At 35.0% G+C, this 26,212-nt stretch overlaps 1 long non-coding RNA gene across 1 annotated transcript in view; it reads right to left on the bottom strand.

The window, feature by feature from the left end:
• The window catches only part of LOC138705238 (uncharacterized), an 825,990-nt gene that overhangs the window by 553,912 nt on the left and 245,866 nt on the right, over positions 1–26,212 (bottom strand). The window lies entirely within an intron of this gene.

The raw sequence follows: 26,212 nt of genomic DNA, 5'->3' as shown, positions 1-26,212 counted from the left end.
CCTCTTCCTTTTCTGCCACTTTTTCCTGTTTTCTCTACCTTCTTCTCCTTTTCTGTCTCACTTCCCCTTTTCTTCACAACCTCTTCATTTTCTGCCACACTTCCCATTTTTCTACCTCCTTCTCCTTCCCCTATACTGCTACACTTTCCCCTTTTCTCCTTCATTGCTGCCACAGTTTCCCATTCCCTACCACCTCCCTTTTTTCTGTCCAACTTTTCGCTTTTCTTCCTTTAGTCGCCCTCTCTCATTTTCTACCTCCTGTCCCTTTTCTACCCCACGTTTTCTTTTTTTTCCTCCTTTTCTACCACTTTCTCCTATTTAATCTGCCTCCTTCCCCGTTTCTGCTCCATACTCCACTTTTCTCCTCCTTTTCTGCTATTCTTTTTCATTTTATATTCCCTTTCCCATTTTCTGTACAGCTCTCGCCTTTTCTCCTAGTTTTCTGCTATTTTTTTCTCCACTTTTTTTTTCCATTTTGCGTCAATTTCCCTTCCTTGACTCCTCCTGTGCTGCCATTCTTTCGGATTTTCTTCCCATTTCTCACCGATTTTCCCCTATCCATTTTCTCCTCATTCTCCTGTTTACTACTCTTTCCTATTTACCTACATCCTTCCAATTTTCTGCCCGTTTTCCCCTTTTTACCAAAATGCACTTCATTCATTCTTGTCCTGTAATTTCCTCCTGTTCTCCTTCTCGCTTCTTTGTTTGCTCTTGTCCTATGTTCTTCTTCTTTCCCTCTTCTCCTGCAGTAATAATTTGTTACTACTCTTTTTCTGCTCCGTTAGTTATCGGTTCATTATCTTCTCTCCTTCCCTCCAACTTTTCTATTCCTTTCATCCTCTTCTCTGTTTCTTTTACCCCTACTTCTCCAACTCTGGGCAAGCATTCACATACTCCACAAGTTTTCAAAATCAGTTAGATCGATAATGTAAAAAAAAAGAAAAGAAAAAAAAAAGAAAAAAAGAAGAAAAAGAAATTAAGAGTTCGCGGGAAAAACGATGAATGTCACATTTCTGTTAAGGATTAGATAATGATCTAATTGAGTCTATAACTGCAAGATGTAGTGCTGTTTCTATAGAAAATAAAGGAAAGGATTACTGTATTCGTGGTGATAATTCTTCTTTTTACCATTTTTCATAAGAGCAACATTAAATTTCGTAGTGATCCATTGAATTAGATAATGACATCAACCTTAAGAAAACTGTGACATTCATAGTTTTTCCCGCGAACTCTTCAAATTCTAGTGATCATAATTAGCAATGGAGACAGCAGAACTGACTTGCACATGCTTCAGGTCGAGTATTTCGACTGACTGCATACAGAGACTGGAGTTAGTTGGGGCAAAGAACTCGTCGACAACACATGTGTACTTTAACGTGGGGTAGCTTGGTAACAGACGTTACACTAATGAACGGCTGTGCCATTCCCCGAACATCACGGCCTCAAACTTTAGAGAAGTCTCGTAACTTAGCGAATACATTGCTGAGCACGTGCAGTGTGAAATTGAATGTCAGCGGCAGAATATCATAAAATATTGGCCTTCCCGCGTGATATTAAAGATAACTGAGACAGAAAAAGAATGAGCTGTCAGTTCCCGTCCTTGTAGAAGCTACTGTTCGCCGGTGATCTTTTGCACGAAGATGACTTTTCCTTAAGATGTTTTTCTTCATGGTGGGTGGGTCCGAAAGCTTACACCGGAAGCCTAGGTCTTTTGTGTTTACCACTTCTATCGTAGGGATGATTGTTGAAGTCCGTAGGATCGCATTCCTATAAGTAGGCTATAGTAATCTACTATTTAGTGCCATTTATCAATTCAGCCTAACACAAAAATCAGTTCCGGCTTAGTCCGAGTTTAAGAGAAGAAGATAGTTAAATATAATTAACAAAAAAGTACATTTTAAATTTTATCTCATTTAAAATACACTTTGACGTGTGAAAAATAATAGATTAAATCAAATTTAGTGCAGAGTTTTTATTTACACTAAACTGTGATTGCAATTTCCTCTAACTTTATTATTTCTTTGATTCTATACAGAAAGTTTTACACATTGTCTAGGTTACTAGGAAACTCTGTAACAGAAATTTGTATTTTGTTGCATATTATGACAAATATCTTATACGGGGATTTACCGTCACTTACGGAGCTTATTTCCGAAGACATTCTGAGCAAAAAGTCATATAAACATTTCTCCTAATCTCAGTATTTTCAGAGCTACGCTAATTTGAAATTCTTTGCAAAATACTATTCATCTTGAGTTTTAAGGGTAAAAGAATATTACAGATAAAGAATGAACTATTCAGGAGTATCATTTTGTTTAATTAGCTAGTATTCTGAAGCTAAATATGTGTTGTATAGTTGCTTTCTACAGATCTTTTTCGATTTTTAACTACAAAATTACATATCCTGGCGCATTTATAAAAAATTGTTACAAATCACGCCTCTCTTGTAAATTGTTTGGCCAAAAGGAAATAATACTCGTCTTTAGTCGCTCACTGAGAAGATAAAAAGAAAGGAGGGAGTACTTCAAGCCAAATATGCTTGAAATCGGTGCGACGGATATGACGACAAACTATACCGTTTACGTCCCATAAACCACCGCGAAATACCCCCAATTGCCAAATATTAAATTGCTACTATCGGTTTTGGTCATACATAAACGGTTTAGAATGGATCTGGAGGTAACAGGACTACTAGCAGATTATTGTATCAATGTACATTTCACTGTATATTTATTAAAAGTATTACGGTTGTGACCTGGACTGAACACTTCATTTCCACATTCTTTCTCTTATCAAGAAGGATGTTGGCATTCCTTCATATGTTAAAGCATAGGGTGACATATCAACGGACATATTCTACAGTTGAGCCGAACAGAATATTAGCTTATTTATAAAAATAATACCTGATGAACTTGACTACACTTTTGAAATATTCACAATAACACGAAACAATTTGTAATCGTAATAACATGAACAAAACACCTGATAAACACACCGGAAAAAGAGATGAACTATGGGTAATTTGACGGCCATACTAGTACACCTTTTTTGTTCCACCGTTTCAAGCTTATGGCCCGGGGTTGGTCGCTCATTTTTCAATGTCGTTTCCAAAGTTACTATAGATAAAAAAAAATTGACATGTGAAGCCTCAATTTCTGCACTTTTAACCCAAAGTCAGTTTATTTTTCAACCATAGTGCAGTACAGTAGTTTAGTGCAGTAGAGGGGCAGAGAAGGCCTGACGGCCTTATCTCTACCAGGTTAAATAAATAAATACTAATACTAAATACTATTTATTTATTTATTTTCCTTTTGAGATTGCTTGCTGGGATGTCTTGTTGGTCACCGTAGGTATCAAGAATGCATCAGTCGAAGCGAGAGAACTATAAACCTTCTCATTCAGGAATTTGTAGTGTTGTTAGTGTCGATAGTTTAGTACAAATATAACATAATATCGAATTCGAATTACCGGCATATTCATTTTTCTGAAGACGTTTTTTGTTGCCTGTCGTTTAGTTCTGTTTATATAATGGCATTCGGGCGTGAAGTGCTCCACCATGACGCTACAGTTTCAATTAAATACAATGCTTAATGTCTCCACAATGCGGAAATTGATAATCTCCTGTGCAAACGACCTAACAAGTTGAATGCACATTAATGAGTCTCTGTTAGGAACTCTGAGAGCCGAGGTCCAGCATATCAGGTTTTCGTTACGCTTAGTATAATTTATACAGGGACATCATTTTATTTTTACTAACATTTTTAATATTAACCTGTCTATACCTTTAGAGAACCGGAAACACCGCTTGCTCCCCCCTCCAGGACTGGAGTTCGATGATACTGGCGTAAAACACAAATCGCTCTACTAGGTATAGGATGGAAGAAAAGTAGTTCATCCATTTACGTAAACTAGGAAATATCGCGATTTTGAGTTTGATAATTTTCATTAGGTTTTTCTTTAATCAAAGTACAGTACTGTAATAAGAATAAGTGTTTTTACTCACGAAGTGAGTTATCCGTGCGAACGTATTCATTATGCAATGTATATTATACTGTCTACAGCACATTAGCGTACAATATAGAGAAAGAAGTTAAATTGAAAAATAATCATAATATGAATATTTAAACACAATTTTGAAAATGGTGGCCGTTCATTTCGATACAGGCTTTAGTTCTTTTGTGCATGTTATCGCACTATAGACTATTGCATCTAATTCCAATTGCCAGTTTCGTCCTTCGCACTAGTAACTCATGTTGAAATAATTCTGTACCTACTCTACGTACTGTAAATTCAATCTTCACTTCTGCCTGACCCGAAAATATAAAATTACTCAGACATGTTATCCACTGTCTGTCCAAGTGGTTATGCCGCAGGATTGTAGAAAGGGAGGAAATCACGTGACAGTTAATTACTTAACGAGGCCCTTTTATTTAAGTTAAATTAAACAGCTGTATAATATTACGTAAACGTCCAATTCCTAAGAGAAATTAATGTTTTCAGAAGAGCTAAGACAGCCCAGCTTTTACAGAGGGGCGAGCAGAAGCAGGTGGGGGAAATCGGGATGCGACGTAGGCAAAGGGACAGTACCTGTGCGAAAATATTATTCAATATTGAAAGCTCTTTCGTCACTGGAAAACGCGAATATATTTCTGGAACGTACTATACCCAGTAACTCAGTACTGCTTACTATCTGCGGTCTTGGTTCTGTGTGGAGTTGGAACTTCCTTAGTAGAAGGGGTGGGAATGAAGTACATTCAAAAACTCAGGTACAATAAAAATTGAAGTAAAAATAAAATGATGTCCCTGTATATACCTCAGTGGAAGTGAATCACATCCCCTATCATTTGTTCATAAGAGGATGAAATTTAACATTACCGATTCAGCTCATTCATATAATTTGTGATGTTAGGATTAAGTTTCGCTTCATAATTTATACTCACGCTAACATTTCGGTTGTTGTCAAGTATTGTACATAGTAATTAATTTCTGTATACAACGGTTCATTCCGATACTGAACTTCTAGTATTGTCTTATACGGTTAGGTGCCTAAATCCGTGACATATTTAATAAAGTCTGTATTTATGCCAAAATTGTAATACAAATTTTCAAATAACACCTAAATGACGTTATTTGGACCTTTAGCTACAGTTTTTACAACATTCAGAGTCAAGAGTTTCACAAGTTTGATATATAATATATGATTATTCATTGTTATACAGTGACTCCTAAATCCGTGACAGGGATCCAAATTCCGTGATAGTGGTTTCCTAATTCCGTGATATTAAAATAATCCTCACTAACGTGTATTTGAAAAACACATTAAAGTCATGGTATATTGATTTCATATGGATTAAGCAAGACATTACAACATAGAAAAAGGGCCTAATTGACAAATTTCATAGAAAATACATATTACATATTAATATATTATAAAGAAAATAAACTGAAAGTTAAATTCAATACAAAATTATATTTGAATAAATTGAATTATAACACAATTATTTCTCATTATTTATATTCCTAACAACAGCAGCAATTAAGTTAAATACATGACCTATTATTTTGTTACAACTATAATTTATGTATTCTATAACTTATTTATATTATTATTTCCACGAACTATTTTCTTTCATAGACATTAATTTACACAATTTAGCGTTGGCATCACTGGAGGAATGAGCCAGGAAAGATAAATCTATACTAATAATAAATCTGTAGCCGAAATTGTTCTGGTAATTTTCGATTTTCCAAAAATAATTGGTGTTAACATGTATAATTAACAATCCTGAAACCGAAAATCGCTTTTTTGAAATTTTTGTTTGTATGTCTGTCTGTCTGTCTGTCTGTCTGTCTGTCTGTCTGGATGTTTGTTACCTTTTCACGCGATAATGGCTGAACCGATTTATATGAAAATTGGAATATAAATTAAGTTCGTTGTAACTTAGATTTTAGGCTATATGGCTGTTTAAAAGAGGGGTTATAAGGGGGCCTGAATTAAATAAATCGAAATATCTCGCTTATTATTGATTTTCATGAAAATATTACATAACCGAAGTTTCTTTACAACTAATTTCCGATAAGTTCTATTCTATACAAAATTTTGATAGGACTGATATTTAATGAGATAAATGAGTTTCAAAAGTACAATAACAACGCCATCTAAGGCGCTGTACTGAAATAAAAACAAATGACTTCGTCTATAAGAGGCCTTGGACAACAACAATAGAAAGTTATTAAACATAACCTAAGTGAGTGTTTCTGTGTTTGTATGAAGTAATATCGGAAGCTAATTAATTGTTTAATTATTATTTCGCCATTGGAAAGTGTAGTTCTCTAGATGGACATAATTCTACAATGTTATTACAGTAACTTCTGAAACATATAGCAACTAATATAAAATATACACATTAAAACTAAATGATATGTCAATCTTCATTAAACTATGGTTGCACGTAATAACAATTAAGGAACATGTTAAAGGAATTATCATTGCACCAAATGATTGCTCTCTGGACCAAAATGACCGCATTTTAATTAATTAAATACAATTTAAATTAAGCAACATATTAAACGATTTATCCATCTATCAAACACGAATGTTCCCTGGATCAAACGTCTTATTTTAATTATGTAATTACTTTATATATTTATTTCTAACAATTGCAGCGGAGCGCACGGGTACGGCTAGTTATATAATATAATTTAAGTTATTTGAAGGGTTCAGAACCATAGTGGGCCAAGCGCCATTTACTGAATACGTAGAAAACAAGCGTTAAAATTAAGTTATTACCATAATTCAATGGAAACCTATAACAAGTAAAATAAAATATACACATTAAGTCTAAATGATGTCAATGTTCATTAAACTATGGTTGCATGTAATAAAAATTAAGAAACATTTTAAAGGAATTGTCATTGCACCAAATGAGTGTCTCTGGACCAAAATGATGGCATTTTAATTATTTGGATGCAATTTAAATTAAGTAACATATTAAACGATTTATCCTTCTATCAAACACGAATGTTCCATGGATCAAATGTCCTATTTTAATGATGTAATTACTTTATATTTATTTCTAACGGGTGCAGCGGAGCGAATGGGTACGGCTAGTATGAAAATAAATTCGAAAATGGGAAAGCTCGTGTAGCATTGTTATTGTGTCATAATGTTTAAATAATAATCATACACATTGATTCAGCTGACTATATTCTACAGTAATATATCATTTTTATAATGCTATATTAATTCTTACCTCAAATATAAAATGTTTTTTCAGAAGCGGTCACAAGGGAAAGAAAAACTTACTGGTCAACCACTTTTCACTGAACAAAAGCTTCTGCAGTCGACTACTTCTATTCAAAAGGCGGGTAGTCAATAGAGTTGAGAAGAAGACATCTCCTGGCATCTGTTAGATATTTAAAAAACTTTAAAGTCAGAGACCACAGCTCCATGGCAGTCAATTGAAATTTTATCACGGGATTAGGGGTATCACGGAATTAGGCACCTTTACCCTACTTCAAGAATTTGGCCTATATTCTTGAATGTTGACCCAACAATCTGCATTGTGCCCCATAACTTTTGGGTCACTATTTTATTTTAGTGTATCTAAAAATAGTTATGAATTTACGTCATAGGATTGCCAAAATTCTACCGTTTGAGGTAGTTGGCAATTATACAGAGTGTTACAGAAATTCTTAATAACATAAAGTTATATGTTCTTAATCGTTCCATAAATTTGTTGCACTCTTCATTCAGATACAATAATTTAAACATGAAGTATCATAGCTTTGTGTTCAGCATAATTCTTTCTTCAGTCACTCTTTCTAGCACAGCTTCATTTCTCATTCTGTCTGTTCATTTCACACGCTCCATTCTTCTTCATATCCACAGTCCAAAATACTTCTAGTCGTTTCTCTTCACTTCGTCGTAATGTTCATGTTTCTGTCTCATACAATACCACAGTGCACACATAATCTCCAATTTATTTGTCGGGGACCAAAACTGTATGTGTTGCATTTTCAAACCGGATATTCTGCCATTCAGTCACAGTAGAGAACAATTATAAGTGTTGTTTATTAAATAGGAGGTTTATCATTAGCCTAGTTTTGTCGACATTTTTCATCGCTGTCATACTCGTACAACGGCGACTTCGTTAGCCCTGAAGTCCTACAGCGTATGTCGTACGTGGTAAATGGGTCTACTTTTAAATTTGCAAATGTATTGCTCGTTGTGTAAGGGAATTCTTCATCTTCATAATTATCATCATCATCATCATCATCATCATCATCCTCTCAAGTACTAGTCCCTAAAGAACTGTTACAGCCTGAAAAAGCGATTTTCTTGCCATCTTTTCATAGATATTTTTTTTGATGTACCGAAGTACATATGATATTTCCATCCAGATATTCTGCGTCATCATATGATGAAAGAGTGATGGAACGGAGAAAAATTCTCTGAGACGATTCTAACCGGCGTCGGGGTTGTATCCGGCGTGGCTTAGTGGATAAAGCATCAGCACGTAGAGCTGAAAACCCGGGTTCAAATCCCGGCGCCGGAGAGAATTTTTCTCCGTTCCATCACTCTTTCATCATATGATGACGCAGAATATCTGCATGGAAATATCATATGTACTTCGGTACATCAAAAGTATATATGATATGCGTAATAAATCACTTCGTGATTTAAGACGGCGCCTATACCGTCGGATCCCGGCCAACCAGTCCCTCATTCGAGTGCACCTCAACACATGTATGGACTTCGGTCCTGCGTTCATAGACATCTATGACGTAGTGCAGAGGGCGGCCACTAGAGGGAACCCAAGAGATGGAGCTTAATCTGAGACGATTCTAACCGGCGTCGGGGTTGTATCCGGCGTGGCTTAGTGGATAAAGCATCAGCACGTAGAGCTGAAAACCCGGGTTCAAATCCCGGCGCCGGAGAGAATTTTTCTCCGTTCCATCACTCTTTCATCTTTTCATAGGTCGACCAAGTGACCGTTTCCCATTTGGACGATACTTCATTATTGCCTTATGGATCCTGGATGAAACCATTCTTGAGACGTGTTCCTCCCAGTTTAACTGCTATCTGGAGATGTAGTCCAGTATTGATGACGTATTAAGTTCTTGAAGCATATCTTATTTGTCTTTTGATCCCATTTAGTGTAGCCAGCTGTTCGGCGCATGAATCTCATCTCGCAAACTGTTAGTCTGCTTTCATCTCTTGCCCTTATAGTCCACGCTTCACTCTCATAACATAACACTGGTCGAGCTATTATTTGATAAAGACGAGTACGAGTTGATTTTTGTACTAATGAAGATTTTAAAACTCTATTAATGATGCCCATTGATTCGTTGAATTTTACAATTTTCTCTGATAAATCCAAATTTTCAACAAAAGAAAGTGTATATCCGAAATAATTAAACTCATTAACTGTTTCCAAAAATTGTGTTATTTAAAGAAATTTTGCTTGGTATTTTATATTTACCACAAAAGCCCATTATTTTTGTTTTGTTAATGGATATTTTCATTGAATATTTTTGAGCTATTAAATTTAAATTATGTACTGACCATTTCAAATCATCTTCAGATGTTGTTAGTAAAACAAGATCTTCTGCAAACGTTATTACATCTAATTTTAAATTTCTTTTAATAGTGATATATCCGTGTTTTGTTTCTCTAAAATCTTTCAAAATGGCATTCATATAAACGTTAAATAAAAGGAATCCTTAAAGAAGCTAATTAGTTGCTCTTATGAGAAATTTCGAAAAGGCAATACTTATATTTTCCGATAAAAAGAGAATATATTACATCAAATACTACCAGTTTAACCACTTTCAAACTCGTTTCTAATTAGTCACATTCGAGTGAAGTTGTGATTTGTAAAGAATTAGACGAGTTTAAAGTGTTTAGTACATTATAATAATGATATTTTAATATAAATATTCAGTTTTCCATTTAGTATATATGCTACACCTGGAAGAGATGTAGATTTAACTTTAATCTTTGTTGTTAACGAAAAAGAAAACTACAACATTTTCAGAGATTGGCTCTTTGCTCGTGTTCAGGTGAGAAAAATGGTGTGAGAAGGGATTCCTACTCTTTTGGGTCGTTTCAAACCTCTAAATCTGCTGGAGTGACCAACTATAACTATGATTAGGGAAGTGCGGGGTTGTATAAGAAGAGAAATTCAACCTACTGAATGACATTCACGCGAAGCTCACAGAACCCAAAAAGTTGTACGTTATTTTAATCGGTTACAGAAAGGCGTTTGACCTCTTGGCGGGCTCAATCTGTTAAGAAAGCTAGGAGACATGATCGGGTAAGACCCCTGCTTACCGAAGATAAGAACGATCTCAGAGGTAAACCACGTGATAATAAAAGACAATGTAAACTCTTCGTAACCAAAACGTAAAACTAATGGAGTGCTGGAGGGAGATCCTCTCCTAATCAACATAATAACAGCTGATATACAGTAGGCTACGAAAGGCAGTTGATAGTGAGAACGGTCAAGTAAAATATACATACACGCTAGCGAAGACATCAGAAGACGTAGAACCAAGTTTTAAAAGTTTTGTGTTCTGGGCTGAGGCAAACGAAGTAATAGTAAGTAAGGAGAAAGTTGTCCAGAGAGGAGTAAACTCCTCCCCGAAGAGAGAATAACACAGGGAACGAAAAATTTGAACGTTGTGAACCACTTAAAATAGACCTACTTGGGAATGACCATTCAATCTTTGGCAATGACTATCAATATGCATCTGTAACATGAGCTATTACTGACATCCCCATCTACAAGAACTAACAAAACACAAAAGTCACATGAGGGTTGCAAGATAGAAATTGTATAAGTAAAACAAATAAAGAATAGAAGTATATGGAGTACATATGAAATACGGAAATACAGTATCATGGAATAAAATGCCAGCGTGTATCATCAGTATAAATAAGCAGGATAATGAATTAAATATGAAATGTTTGTGTAGCAGTGGTATTAGGAGTGCTGCCATATAGCGGTGGAAGAAAGAATCAAGGAAACCGAAGGTCAAAGTGTAGTGTACTGTTTTCTACTTTGCTTGCAGTTTTCAAACTTCGTCTTGGATGATGGATAGCCAAACATCTAGGAAATTTAGACTGGGTTGGCTGTTAGGGTCACTTGATTAACTTGTATATCCGGTATCTTTTAATGTCCTGTGAATGCGAGATTGTTCGATTTGTAGAGTAGGGCCTACTATGCTAGTTTAGCTATTATGTAACCAGCATCTACTGTCTTGACAATTTTGGACTCCGTTAATTATGCACTGATTTACATTGTATGCCTCATATGAAAATCCATAATAGACTATTAATTGATACTATAATAAAGCAACAGTATTAAAATGAGGATAGTGAAGCAAATTGTTTCACATTGAAAACATTATTTTTTCTTATAGTAGATTTGCCCACCGAAAATTTCATAGAATACAATATATCCAGACCCGAAATATTGTCGCTTTTATTGAGACAGGTGAGCTACAGCAGCGACGTTACAATAACTAACTTACAAATGGCTTTTAAGGAACCTGCAGGTTTATTGCCGCCTCACATAAGCCCGCCATTGGTCCCTATCCTGTGCAAGATTAATCCAGTCTCTATCATCATAAACCCACCTCTCTCAAATCCATTTTAATATTATCCTCCCATCTACGTCTCGGCCTCCCCAAAGGTCTTTTTCCCTCAGGTCTCCCAACTAACACTCTATATGCATTTCTGGATTCGCCCATACGTGCCACATGCCCTGCCCATCTCAAACGTCTGGATTTAATGTTCCTAATTATGTCAGGTGAAGAATACAATGCATGCAGATCTGCGTTGTGTAACTTTCTCCATTCTCCTGTAACTTCATCCCTCTTAGCCCCTAATATTTTCCTAAGCACCTAATTTTCAAACACCCTTAATCTCTGTTCCTCTCTCAAAGTGAGATTCCAAGTTTCACAACCGTAAAGAATAGCTGGTAATATAACTGTTTTATAAATTATAACTTTCAGATATTTTGACAGCATATTAGATGACAAAAGCTTCTCAACCGAATAATAACAGGCATTTCCCATATTTATTCTGCGTTTAATTTCCTCCCGTGTGTCATTTATATTTGTTACTTTTGCTCCAAGATATTTTAATTTTTCCACCTCTTTGAAGTATAAATCTCCAGTTTTTATGTTTCCGACATTGCTGCTGCTTTGCTGCATCCATAACCCAATGCTCTAATGTAAAATGTTGTACTAACCTGTCTATGAGGATCAGAAACGTAATCTAGAAGGCTGTGTGATGTAGAGAGTGAAAGGCCTGAATAGTTTACCAGTTTAAATTAAATGATTTAATAATAGATGCAGGATTACCCATGGAAAAAGCTGAAATCTTACGCTCTACATTAAAATAAATATATTTCTTTACACCGGGACATTTGTTCATTGGTATAAGAGTACAGAAGAGTGATTTACTGGTCATAAGAGGGTGCCTTAGTATACTGCAGTGATACTCCTGGTTTGATACAAAAGTTTAGTGTTCAGTACGAAGAGATGAATGGATACTTTTATTGATTCCTCCAAAAAAAGTCTGAAGGCGGTGATGAGTGCTTTTGCACAATGGCAAAAAGTATGTTTCGTTACCTGTTAGTCATTCGGTACACCAGCGAATAGGGATTATAAAGAATGGACACTGAGCGAATTTTCCTGTGTTTTGTTTCTCCGTGCGCCAGCGGCTAGTTCCACTTTCAAGCGCTAGAGGTAGTGTAATCGAGCATACGCTAAGATAATAGAGTTGAGACACAGGATCCAAACATCGCCTACCTCATTGCATAATCCAGTAACGCTTTGCTTCAAATAAATTCAAGTTAACAGCTTTTCCTTATTTCTCAGTGACAAACTAGTTGTAATAATAATATTTTATATTTCAGATATCATAAATTATATTATAAAATAATATAATACATTATAAAATTAAGATCGAATTCGTTTAATATTTGTATATAATATAATATAGGTATATGGTTTTACTTCTCGTAAGAGTTTTGTTTTTCCATTTTCAGCGCTATCAAATCATTACATATTTTAATTGTTGTTGGGGTCAACGTCTCAACTCTCATTATAAAGGAACTCTAGAGTCTAGATATTATAATTAATGAAGGATTTTCTATTTTACGGATCCAATTTATTTTGAGTACATAATGTACCTAGATGTATTAATTATATGTGTTATATTTCCGCTGTGTCGACTGATAGCTGGTTTGATGTCAGCGCCAACTCTAGGGAGAAAGCTGAATCTGACGCTCTAGCTGGCTTGAAGGTCATTGAAATCGATCCGGCTACATCAAAGGTACCGACGCGAAGTGTCCATTCTTTATAATCCCTATTCGCTGGGTACACCTTGAAGAAACTTATGAGAATACTGAACTGGTTCTTACAAAGATAAAATATAAAGATCATAACTAGATGATCTGTGGAGATCTGAGAGAGTTGTGCATGCTTCTTGGTCAACAGACTGGGTATACCAAGTTTCCAGATTTCCTACGTGAATGGGCCAGCAGAGGAAGAAACAGTCATTGGGAACAAAACACTGGTCACAAAGAACATCTCTAAAACCTCACACATTAGGAAACGCAACAAATATAACTTCACCATGATGAGAAAAAGGCGGTATAATAGTTTTTGTAAAATATACCTTTAATATTTGCCGCAGGACTTGTTTCCCTTAACCACTTTTCCAACGCTACATTGACATTGCTAAAAGTACCAATGCATGTTGCGGAAAAATGGTATGTGATAGAGAGAATCTGAGTTCAGTTTTGGATACAGCACTCCAAGAAACTATAAATGTAGCATAAAATTTTAGGAAAGTTTTTATGATGCTTAATTTTGCAGGCATGTGAAATTAAGTAGCACATTGCCTGATATAGATCATTTCAGCGTAAACCATTATATTTAACCAGTTTCTGATTACTCATATAAGAGTTGGGTTCATAAGCGCATTGAAATAATCTTTGCTGATTATATCCATAACTCAAGTAGCCGATATTCAACTCAACTTTCTAGTAGCATGAATGAATCTTTCTGAAAGTTCTGTTACTTGGTTTGAATCCTACCTTCGCGAACGTCAACGATGTGTCATTGCATGCGATTATTCTTCAAGATGGTGTGTCGTGAAATCTGGAATTCAACAAGGATCAGTTCTCGGACCTTTACTCTTCATGATTTATATTAATGACGTGACTAAAATGATAAAACACTGCAAATACCATATGTATGCTGACGACTTGCAAATTTATTTGCATTTCCACCCTGATGAGACTAGTGACGCAGTAAATAAAATAAACTAAGACTTAAATTCGATTTCACTGTGGTCACACAAATTTGGATTAAGGTTAAATCCAGAGAAATCGCAAGCAATCGTAATAGGACATAATCGTCTACGAAGTACTCTTGATAGTGGTACTATACCACATATAACATTGAATGGGATTATTGTTAAATACAGTGAAACGGTTAAAAATCTTTGCATTTTTATGGATAGCGATCTAAATTGGAACACCCAAGTAACACACACTTGCAAAAAAATATTTTCTCAACTTCACTCTTTGTTACATATGAAAGAATTTCTACCACTTAGTCTAAAAAAGAATCTTATTCAGACGCTTGTAATGCCCCATTTTGATTATTGCGATTCCTTACTAACTAATGTAAGTTCACTCTTAGCTGAGAGACTACAACGTGTTCATAATGTGTGCATACGATTCATCTGCAATACTCGTAAATTTGACCATATAACACCTTCCCTCCAGTTACTTTCATGGGTGCGTCTGAAGGAACGAAGAACAATACATTCACTGTCTCTTCTATTTAGAATCATGCATACTTCTACTCCGAATTATCTCTTATCGCGCTTTCAATTTCTTACAACTCTTCGAAACCGACATCAAGCACTTCTTTCTATCCCTCATCATAGAACGTCTCTATACTCATCCTCCTACACTGTAGAAATACCTCGTCTCTGGAATTCGCTACCTAATGATGTCAGGGACTGCCGGACTTTATCACAATTCAAAATTAAATTGGAAAGTTTTGTCTTGTTTAATACTTTTTAGATATTGCTAGAAGTGTTGATTTGTGTTTTTTTTTTTTTACTCCAGATTAAAATCGCAAGTTTCTTGTTTATGTTAGTTAATTAGGATACAATTAATTATACTTAATCACTCATTTAAAGTTTGTGTGACTGCAACCTGTGTATATTTTTGTGTGACTTCACTTCGTTTATAGTGTTTTTTTCCCTTTTTATTTCTGTTATTGTATTTATATTCCTGGTGTTGTGGAAGAGAAGGCCTCATGGCCTTAACTACACCAGAATAAATAAATAAATAAATTACGATAAAAAATGATGTTCCTACTATGTATTTAATGGTCCGTTATTAAGGATGGACGCTGCCTTAGGAGTGGAATATCATGAAATCATGTTGAAAATTTCGTAAAATAACTGCAGAGGAAATGGCAGTAATGTCATATAAGTATATAACCTGTTACGAGTGTAATATTAAGACCAGAAATTCTACGTTGTACAAGCTCAGAAATGAACAGATCTATTCAGTGTGTGGGTAACAGCGTTTAATGCACGAAGGTAAGTGCAGAAGACTACTCATTTGTGTATGGTGTGGATGTAGCTCTTCTTTTGATCCTTGTTTCCATTCCTCTTCTTCTTCTTCTTTACTGATCTTTCGTCTGAGGACTCCTCATCATATGGAATCCAGCATTTTAGAAGAGAAATGACATAATGTTTTCTACTATCTTATTGAATCTAATTTTGTCTAGGAGAGAAGATCTCAGGAACCTAGTATCAAAGACTGGCAAGAGCCATTTTTATTATTTGTCAGTAGAGCCATATTTTTGTTTCGTTATTTTAACTTCTAGTATAAGGTATGAAAATTTTTTGTGTCATATTGGTAACTTTATTAACAAAATAATTCAGGTTTCCATTAAAAATATTATTGTAAAGCATTTTAAAACACACTTAAAAATGACATTGTCCACTTTTGAAACTAGGATCGACTTTTGTCCGTTTTTTAAACAAACGAATATATAAGATCCATTTTTGAAACTAACAACCTAGAATGAGGATAATGATGGGGAAATCCTATGGAAGTTATGATATTATTGTAAAACTAATATTGAACTGGTAAACTTAAAAAAATTAAATTTTGGAATGATATTCCTATTCAATTCCTTAGTTCTTATTTTACTGCAATTGTGCACAGATAACGTGTGGTTCATTCAAAAGGCCTTCAAAACAGTCACATTCATTATGAGGGTTTGCATTTTAATCAGAACTCTGGATTACAGTAGGCCTACTATACCACTGAAGACAGGGATTTTACTTCCACTCACTTCCGAAGTGTTTACTTAGTAACTTCTGAACATCCGAAAATATCTGTGAGTTTACTTTGACTCCTATTTTAACAGACAAAGGATTCATTTCCAATCGTTTTTATTTATTACGTTGCCATTGTTCAGGATTATGTATTATAATTATATTTTCCAGTCAGTTTAGGCGTATCCTGCAAAGTATTGCGCTCCATACTGAAATGAAGCTGTACCAAAATCTTTATATTTTAATATAATTTCGAAATAAAAGGGAACGTAATCATTAAAACATCCAAACTTGTCAGAATGTAAACATTGACTGGTCGTCATGACAGTTTTAAGCCATTTCCATTGGATGATATGGTTATGTCTGTATTTGAAACAAACTATGCATGGAAATGTCCAATTATTATAAAAGTAATAATATATTTTAACGTTCACAACAGCATGTAAGTATCAATTTCTGAAATAAACAGACCACAGTTTTAGAAAGAGAGCGAAAAATACTGTAAGAACCGACCCTTAATTAAACTTCGATAAAAATTATGTATATCCTGTCCGCCTTTGATACAAGACTTCTCATATGTTCATAATTTATATCCCTGCTATTGCGAAGTGCTCTCTGACTGGAGTTGATTATGAATTTATGTAAGTTAGAAAGTGATGTTTCATTTCTAGCCGATATGTGCTACTGATCCTTTTTTTGTTTTATTGCTTTTGTTGTCCAGAATTTCTTTTATTTCTTATGTCTGCTTAATAATAAGCTGTTGTTTAGCTTCAAGAAATGTCTCGCTATCTGTAGACGTCAATATCCTCTGGAAAAGAGAATGGAAGAGGACGAAAGATTAACTTATCAAACGATGATGATAGCAAAGAAGATGATCACAATGATGCCAACGTCGAAGGCAATGGACACAAAGATGATGACGAGAATCATGCAGATTGTCGACGTTTGCGTATATGCAGAAATTTCCATCATATCAAGAATTATTTTGTAATTGATACAACTTTTCTTATCCTTGGCCAATATTCTATTTCCGTCACATCCGCAAATGAATTGCATCAATAAGGAACGACCTTGACATCTGGTGTCATGTAGCGTAACGCTCTAAGCTTCTGTCGACTGACTGCAATGAACCGGGTCTCTCCCCTATCGTCGGCGTGGACTGCCATTTACTTGGCGAAGGAATTTCTGCCTTGCACAATAGTGTGTTCTGGCTTAATACTGCAGACTTCGCTATTCCTCCTGTTGGAATTAACTAATTAGGAAAGCATTTCGCGTTTCCTCCAGACCACTTCCGCACTTTCATTGCCTGTCAGTGTATATCTTACGATACGATATTATTTTACATCTTTCGAAGCCTCGCTTCCTCTTTTACCAAACATCACATTACCGGTATAAGCTATTCTGTTCTGATCCATTCTATCCATTACACCTCACTGCAGGCCTATTTATATCTAATTTATGATGTTCACTCTTCTTTCCTACTCTGTACCTTATAAATCCATTTAATCCTTTCTTTTAATATTCTCTTAATTTTTACTAGGTTATTTTTTCGTGTTATGATTTAATTTCTTGATTTCTACTGTGTTCATTTTTCTTTCTATGTCTACTTGTTGTCGTCTACTTTGATGTATTCTTCTTCGCTGCCTATCTATTTGTTCGCATCCACTCTGTTCTCTTCAATTCATTCGCTTTTTAATTGTTTTCTACTTTGTTGCGTTTCCATCTACTGGGTGTTCATTTCAAAGTGTGTCATGACGTCACTGTTGATGAGTCAGCGATTTGAAGCGAGTTTCAGCTTTTATGTCAGAGAAGTTGCCTATTATTCAAGGCGTTCAATCTGAACTTGAGAACGTGTACGGTATAACTTGAACGTCGTAGCAACAGATGGCGGTCTGTACGGTCTGTGTGATACCATAACCTCTTTCGAACTGTGTTTTGCGCGGGCAAGTCGTATTTGTTATCATTGGTTGCGTACGGCAACATTCCACAATACAAATCAAATGCTCTGTGTCCATGTTGACCGTCGAAATTAATGTCAACAAATACGTAAGTAATCGTCTTAACCCTCTCCCTATATCTCGACAGTAAGAAAAAAACTCACCTCAGTACGTGTTTCGAAACAGTTCACATTCCTGCCACTGACGGCGTTACCGTACCTATCGGTAAGTACTCTTCTGAACAAACGCCGTAATTGATAGGCAACTTCTCTAGCATATAAGTAATACATCTCTGCGGAAATGTAGGAAGATTGAATTCTCTAGGCTCATCGACTAGCCACGTGACGGCATATAGCGAGCCATGACACACTTTGAAGTGAACACCCAGTATTGTCTGTTGTTTTCCAATTCATTACGTACAGCTGTATTCCACTCTGCTTTCTTCTGTTGTATTGTTTTCTAATTCTCTTCTACGCCATTGTCATCTAGTGTGCTGTCTTCCTATCTAGTGTGTGCCACTTCGTTGGCTACAACTTTGTTGTCTTTCGTTTGATTTTTTTATAATTTCCTTCTACTCTGTTGTCGTCTAGTGCGCTGTCTTCCTATCGGGTGTGTTTCACTCCGATGCCTAAAACTGTGTTGCATTTCACTCTGTTGTCTTTTATTCTCTCGCATTCGAATTGTCTTCTACTCTGTTGTCTTCTATTTCGTTGTCTTCCTGTCTGTTGTCTGCCACTCCGTTCTCTTCTACTTTATTGACTTCTTCTCTGTTGGCTTTCGCTCTGTTGTCTTCTGATTGTCTCCTACTCTGTTGTCTTCCCCTCTGTTGACATCCGCTTTGCTGCTTTTTACTTTGTTGTTTTCTATTATTTCTTTCTTCTCTGTTGCTTCCTGCTCCCTTGCCTTTCCCTCTGTTCTCTTTTATTCCATTCACTTCTAATTGTCTTCTTCTCTGTTATCTATTGATTCGTTGTCTTCCTATCTGTTGTCTTTCAATAGGTTCCCTGAAACTTTTTTATTTACTTTTCCCTCTGTCTATCGGTTTCCGCTCTCTTGTATTTCATTCTGTTGCCATTTAATTGGCTTTTGGTATTTTGCCTTCCGATCTGCTTTTTATTCGTTCTCCTCTAATTGTCTTCTACTTTGTTAACCAATGGTCCGTTGTCTTCCTGTCTGTTGTATTCCAGTCTCTTTCCTGAAACTTTGTTATTTATCTTGCCCTCTGTTGTCTTCTTCCTTTGTTATCTTTCATTTTGTTGGCATCTAACTGACTTCTGCTCTGTTCCCTTCGATTTTTTTCTCTTCCACTCCGTTTCCATGAGACAGAATAGAAATTGTGTATTCTGTTGACGTCTTATTGTCTTATATCTTGTTATCTTCCGCTTTTTAGTTTTCCACATTATTGTTTTCTTTTTTGTTGCTTTCTGTTTCACTGTCTTCCATTCTGTTGTCCTCTGCTCTGTTGTCTTCTAATTGTCCTCTATTCTTTTCCCGTCCACTCTTGTTTTCGATTCTCCTGTCTTTCACTTTATTATTGCGTTCTAATATTTTTGGAGTTCGGGATAGATTAAGAAAATACGAGGAATGTGCATAATATAAGTACCCTCTATATTATCTGAGATCTAACGTTGAGAAATGTTAAGTATCTTGAAAAATAGTAGTTAAAAATTATGTTAATAAAAATTGTTTATAAATAAATGTTTCTGTTCAAAAATTTATTGTGTCTAAACTAGCCTATATATCATGAATTTGTCACTGTTAAAATATTACCAGTGAATCAGAGTTCGTATGGAAAGAAATATAAATTTGCTGTATTTGAATGTAGTACGCGTGGAACATTTTGACGGAATCACTAATTTGTGTAATTGATATGAAATTAACTTCGAAAATAGTCGTCCGATTGAGATGAAAATTTTCACACACCTTATTGTTAATTCATCTAATAAAGAGTTAAAATATGAAAGAAATCTAATTAAAATTGTAAAAATTTCAAAATACAGTCTTAATGTCCCTTAAAATGTTATGTTTTATTTAACGACGCTCGCAACTGCAGAGGTTATATCAGCGTCGCCGGATGTGCCGGAATTTTGTCCCGCAGGAGTTCTTTTACATGCCAGTAAATCTACTGACATGAGCCTGTCGCATTTAAGCACACTTAAATGCCATCGACCTGGCCCGGGATCGAACCCGCAACCTTGGGCATAGAATGCCAGCATGTCCCTTAATCTGTTTAGGACTTGCTTTCTTAAAATTAATTTTTGTTTTAAATTTAGAATAAGATAAAAAATCGAAAATGCCACGTTACTCGAGGTCACTATTTCATTGGTGTAACGTGACCGGAAACGAAACCAGAACAGCTGTCTTCGAGTCGAAAGGGTGAATGTCTTCTTTGCTTCATATTTACATTACTGTCAGTTGCCCGTCCGTCGTCGATGCAACAAGTTACTGCCAGTCTTGCTGAAAATACGCTCGTGAAGTTGTAAGTCTGTTATGTTATGATAGTCGGCAAGAAAGCATCATCCTAGAATGTGAGCTGCAGAACACATTTTGTACACCCCAATTCACTTGCGAATTACGCGATTGATTCAGACATAATGAATAGTTAGACGGGAAATAGACTTTCTTATTAATTGAAGAGTCCACTGCAAGAATGATGGATGTCACTTTCTTGTCGAAAATGAACCAAGACTGTCAATGCACAGCTTAAGACATATAGAATGTACATAGAGAGTTATATGGCATTAACACTGATAGTCATTGTCCAGTAATGATGGGAAAATCACAGTTAAGCTTTGAGCGCTAAGCATTTCAAACTTTCAATTGCTTTTCCTGCAAAATATATTCCAAATGACATCCATCATTCTTGCAGTGGACTCTTCAATTTTTATTGAATTTAATCTTTAATTTAAAAAATTTTAAATATGAAACATACTGCGATTACGTTTGCTTTATTTGGCTATAGTTGAATCTGTACCCAATATGGTATAACTGGATGGGGAGTCATTACAGAAACTGCTCTTCTTCCTCTAATTATGTTGCAAAAACGTAGGGTAGAGTCGGGTAGTATCGGACATCGGGTAATATCGGACAGTGAGTTTCTTTCATCTACCACACGATGATAGTACCTGATTGACATGGTTACGTTTCTGTGATCTCGCATAGAGAAACGTAACCATGTCATCCAGGTACTACCATATGTTGGTAGATGAAAGAAACGCACTGTCCGATACTACCCGATGTCCGATACTACCCGACTCTCCCCTATAATCAAAATTTGTTTGAAAAGGCGACTGGATTATCCAACAAATTTGATTCATTCCGAATTCAATGTTTTTAGAATTGACCAAATTTATAAATACTCTCTAATGAAATTCTATCATAAAATTAGAATGAAATTTGTAGCTCAACCACATGATCATAATACAAGACGAAATAAAATTGTTAATTTAGTTGAACCTAAATGTATCACATCTGCTGCTTTACCACACAGTATAAATTATGGTCCACGTCTATATAATTCGATAATAAAATATCATCCAGAATTGACTACTTTAAACAATGAAATTTTCAGATCCAGAATTTAAAAATGTATATGACAGACTTCCCTGTTTTATATGTACCACGTATTGTAAAACAAGTTTATTTCTATCCTAAGTGTATTTTTCTATTTTATCTTGGTTACTATATCAACATGACCGGCACTAATTATACTACTAATAATAAGTTAATATTAATCCATTAGCAATGTCAACATCGTCTCTTTTTTCACTCAGTTATTACTAGTATTATTATTACTAACTTTATTGTTATCATCTTTACGTGACCTTTTTTCTGAAGTATTTTGTCTATAAAGTATGTATATTTATGAATGTTTCTGTCTACTCTTCTTAAGAATGTGGTCTTAGTGCAAGAATTTTAAATTTTATTTTAGGAACAGTAGAGATTTCCATTTTTGTGAATTACCGGTATGTACTGGTATAATCTGTGTAGGCCTAATGAGAATATTAAAGTTTAATTCAGAAAAAATGGGTATATTTGGTGAACAGTGGAAAATTGTATGTGATTTTCAAGTCTTCCTATCAAAACGGAACTGTCCCCGAACACGAGCTTTGCTCTTTCGGGGTACTTTTATGTAGCGTTTTTTATGTATATGTTATTATTAAATTAATCTAAATCTAAAGTCTAAATTTAATCATGCATTTGTTCCTTTATTAAGGACTATAAAATCATTTTCATAACTGGAACTTGAAGTATATGTCCCAAGTTTTGTTTCCATGTAGCATTGTAAGAATTGTAGAATTATTAGAGTCAAACTGGGTGGAAGAGAAGGCCTACTGGTCTTAGCTCTGCCAGATTAAATAAATAATAATTAAGAGCATCCATAATTCTGCAAAATGTAATTAGATTTCCTTTCTAGCATGATTTTAAAGCCTTTCTTATGATTCCCCTTGTTAACTCAAGATTTATCACCCGGAGTTCGCTATAGATTAAGAAAATACGAGCAATGTGCATAATATAAGTACCCTCTGCGCAGATGTCTCAGCACCAGGAGACTTTAGGTTCACTTGTGCTTTGTTATATCTTCAACTCAAGAAGGAATTGGCGAAGTGAGGTTGTTTATGTCTGATAAACTGAGTTTCGCTACGACCTAGTAATCAATTAATCATATTTAGAATAAGTGAATGGATGGTTGCAAAAACGGATTAATCTTCATTTGGTAATAATGGAGAAAAATTAACTTGTTAAAATAATATATATATATATATATATATATATATATATATATATATATATTAATGCAAAGGCGATAATGTCCTCTTTATTTAATAACAAAAATACTGATGCAAAGAAATGACGCAATATTAATTTAATTAATTACAAAGTATATTTTTATACAGGGTGATTCACGAGGATTTACAGTCGCTTAAAGAGCTTATTTCCGAAGCCATTCTGAGCAAAAAATATCATATAATCATGTGTCCTAATCTCAATATTTTCAGAGTTACACTAATTACAACGTGTTCATAATTCTTGTGTTCGCTTCGTCTGCGATGTCCGTCGCGCTGACCACATTACCCCATCATTCCAAACTCTAAACTGGCTACGGCTTAATGAACGTTGAAATTTTCATTCTCTTGTTCTCCTTTTCCAAGTCCTTCACACCTCTACACCTACCTACCTTGCCTCCCGTTTCAGTTACCTGTCATCATATCATAATCTCTTCACACGCACGAAAATAGCCGCATACTAGCCATACCAACACACAAGACATCATCGTATTCATCATCATACACAATCTAGCTCTCGCGCTTGTGGAATACCCTACCCAGTGACATCAGAAACTGTTGGAATTTAGTAGCGTTCAAAAGAAAACTTATTAAGCATTTTCTTACTGCGTAGAGTAGGTTTAATTTTACCTTAGTCAATAAAAGAAATGCTTCTCTCTTCTTAACTTTTACAATAAACTGTCTAGCTCTTATTAATCAGTTAATTTTTTAGTACTTTGATTTTTATTGTATTTCTAAATTTAATATTAATTGTAATTATAATTGTAATTGTATTCTTAATATTGTAGTTGTAATTCCCTGGTAGAGGGGAAGAGAAGGCCTGATGGCCTTATCTCTACCAGGTTAAATAAATAACTAAATAAATAAATAAATAAATACATAAATAAATAAATAATTTGAAGTTGTTAGTGAAATACCTGTTTTATTTAGTTTTAAGGGTAAAAGAATATTACAGATAGAGAATGAACTATTCAAAAGTATCATTTCTTTAATTGACTAGTATTTTGAACCTAAAAATAGTCTGTTAATTGCTTTTTACAGATTTTGTTTTTCAATTTTTAACTAAAAATTGCATTATTCTTACACACTTATCACAAAAATTGTTACAAATCATACGACTTTAGGAACTTGATTCTTTACAGTTTAATTATGTATCCTAATGTACAGTCTTGAAGAATTTACAAGAGTGGCGTGATTTGTAACAATTGTGTGATAAATGCGTAGGAAAATGTAATTTTGTAGTTACAAATCGAAAAAAAAAATCCGTACGATGCAACTATGAAATTCACAACACATATTTAGCTTTCAGAATATTAGACAATTAAAGAAATGATACTCCTGAACAGTTCATTATTTTCCTGTAATATTTTTTTTTTTACTCTTAAAGTAAATAATAACGGTATTTCACAAACAAATTCAATTTGATGTAAGTCTGTAGGACACATGTTTTTATGACATTTTTTCTCAGAATGTCTTCGGAAGTAAGCTCCGTAAGTGACGGTATATCCTTATTAATCACCCTGTATATTATCACTAAATGATGATTAGCCCTTTTTTTGCGAGCACCCATTCAATTGATCGGCCCTTTAGTGAAAAATATTCTACGTTGTACTGGAGACACACTGGAAACTAGAATACATAATTCAGTTTTGTGCATGAAACTACAGTTGTTGTATTGGTTTGAACGTTTTACTTTTGATTCGATTTGAAAATGGGGATAAGATAAGAAAAGTAGTTAATGAAGGGCTTGCAAATGTTCACTCTGAAATCCTAAAAAATCTTCGAAATAAAGAACTGCTCTGCATAATTTTATTAGCTTTCTTTACACACAATACAGATCATCTAAATAATCTCAATTAAGGTGGTGGAGCTTAAACTGACAGGATGAAATCCGGCATTGGAATAGAAATCCGGTGTGGCTCAGTGGATAGACCGTCAGCACGTAGAGCTGAAGACTCGGGTTCAAATCCCGTTGGCGGAGAGAATTTTTCTCCGCTCCACCCATCCTAGCTTCACGTCATATTCGTAATACACGTTCACAGCACAATCTGTTGCTATCATTACCACGTCATCAGACATCTCTGTACTCAAGTTCCTTCTCAATAGCCATAGCCCGCTCATGGAATTCGCTGCCGCTGGAAATCAGGGGTACTCTTAGTCCTCAGTTGTTTAAAATTAGGTTGTTTAGAAATATTTTAAATGCACAGAATTAGTTTTTTTAGGTATAATTTTTATTTATTATTATTATTATTATTATTATTATTATTATTAGTATTATTATTATTACTAGAGGAACTAAATACAACAATGGTGAAATATAGAACAAATTGGGAAAACCACCTAACAAGGATGACGAACAATAGAATACCAAAAGCAGCATACAATTACTCACCACGAGGAAAAAGGAACTTAGGAAGACCTAAGAAAAGATGGAGGCAGCAACAATTTGGAGCCGGAACAGGCTAATGAAAGGCCTAAACCGTGACGTAGAAGATTATTATTATTATTATTATTATTATTATTATTATTATTACTTTACACAGTCATTACTTTATTTTTCCATTAACACTAATATCTAGGTAATTGTCATTGTCTCAATGTAACCCGTGCTGTGCTGATCATACTAATTGTACTATTCCTTTAGTTGTGAGATTATATTCATGTGTATTAATTCTTTTCTTTTAAGTTAATACTTGTATAATATAATGTATTTTTCTTAGCATGCAGGCTTTCACGGCCGGTGTCTAGTTGAAACAGAGCTTCCGGGCTAAGATGCCGTGGTCTACTGGTGCTGACGTTACCAGACGTTTCGTCTACTTCTACGGCAGACATCTTCAGTGGTTAGGTATCCTCGGTCGAAGTCTTCTGCTCGGGATACCTGTAGCAACCAGTCAGGTCATCAGTTGCTACAGGTATCCCGAGCAGAAGACTTCGACCGAGGATACCTAACCACTGAAGATGTCTGCCGTAGAAGTAGACGAAACGTCTGGTAACGTCAGCACCAGTAGACCACGGCATCTTAGCCCGGAAGCTCTGTTTCAATGTATTTTTCTGTTTGTGATTATGTATTCAGTCTCTTTTTTATTATATATTTTTATTAT

The sequence above is a fragment of the Periplaneta americana genome, chromosome 8, assembly GCF_040183065.1.
Source record: "Periplaneta americana isolate PAMFEO1 chromosome 8, P.americana_PAMFEO1_priV1, whole genome shotgun sequence".
NCBI classification, from domain to species: Eukaryota; Metazoa; Arthropoda; class Insecta; order Blattodea; family Blattidae; genus Periplaneta; species Periplaneta americana.
The sequence above is the reverse complement of the archived record's forward strand: the minus strand, read 5'-3'. Positions and strand labels throughout refer to the sequence as shown.